This window comes from Nannospalax galili, unplaced genomic scaffold (assembly GCF_000622305.1).
Source record: "Nannospalax galili isolate Female #2095 unplaced genomic scaffold, S.galili_v1.0 scaffold34, whole genome shotgun sequence".
Classification (NCBI taxonomy): Eukaryota; Metazoa; Chordata; class Mammalia; order Rodentia; family Spalacidae; genus Nannospalax; species Nannospalax galili.
In genome coordinates, this window is record NW_008338996.1 from 4,502,571 (window position 1) to 4,504,023 (window position 1,453).

Sequence of the window (1,453 nt, forward strand, 5' to 3'; positions counted from 1 at the left end):
CCCCACTATCTCCATTAGATAGGTCAACAGGCCAGAGACTTAACAGAGAGACATCTGAATTAAACAAAACCATATATCAAATGGACTTAACAGATATCTACCGAGTATTCCACCCAAACACCAAAGGACATACTTTCTACTCAGCACCCCTTGGAACTTTCTCCAAAATCAACCATATACTGGGGCACAAAACAACCTCAACAAATACAAAAAGATTGAAATAATTCCATGCATTCTATCAGACCACAATAAAGTTTACAATCAACACCCAAAGAAGCCCTAATCACCACATGAACACATGGAGATTAAACAACACATTCCTGAATAATGAATGGGTCAAAATAGAAATTAAGAAAGAAATAAAAGTATTCCTGGAATTAAATGAAAAGGACAATACAACACTAGAAACCTCTGGGACACACTGAAAGCAGTCCTTAGAGGAGAGTTTATAGCTTTAAGTGCCTACATCAAAAAATCAGAAAAAACCACAAATAAATGACTTAAGATTGCAACTCAACAAACTTGAAAAGCAACAGCAAATGAAACCAAAACGCAGCAGACAAGAAGAAATAACAAAAATCAGGGCAGAAATTAATGAAATTGAAACAAAGAATACAATAAAAATCAACAACACCGAGACCTGGTTCTTTGAAACTATAAACAAGATTGACAGACCGCTAGTCCAAATCAACATAATCAGAGATGAAAGGGGAACCACCACAACAGACACCAGAAAGATACAGAACATTATAAGGGAATACTTTAAAAATTTACATGCTACTGAATTTGAAAACCTAAAATAAATGGATGGATATCTAAAGAATGAGAACCAACAAAACTAAACCCAGAAGAGGTTAACAGCTTAAACAGACCCATATCACAAAAAGAAATTGAAACAGTAATACAAAACCTCCCGACTAAAAAAAGCCCAGGACCAGATGGATTTACAGCAGAATTCTATAAGACATTTAAAGAAGATCTGCATCCAGTGCTACTTAATTTATTAAAAAACATAGAAATGGAGGGAGAACATTCAAATTCCTTCTATGAAACCAGCATCACTCTAATACCAAAGCCAGGTAAAGATACAATGAAAAATGAAAACTACAGACCCATGTCCTTAATGAACATAGATGCAAAAATTCTCAACACGATACTTGCAAACCACATACAGACACACATGAAAAAAATCATCCACCATGATCAAGTCGGCTTTATCCCAGAGATGCAGGGATAGTTTAATATATGTAAGTCAATAAACATCATAAATCGTATAAATGGGCTCAAAGACAAGAACCATATGGTCATCTCAATAGATACAGAGAAGGCCTTTAACAAAATTCAACAAGTATTAAAGTTCAAAGTTCTATAGGGAATTGGACTGGAGGGAACATACCACATGATAATTAAAGCCATATATAACAAACCCATAGCCAACATCATTCTAAATGGA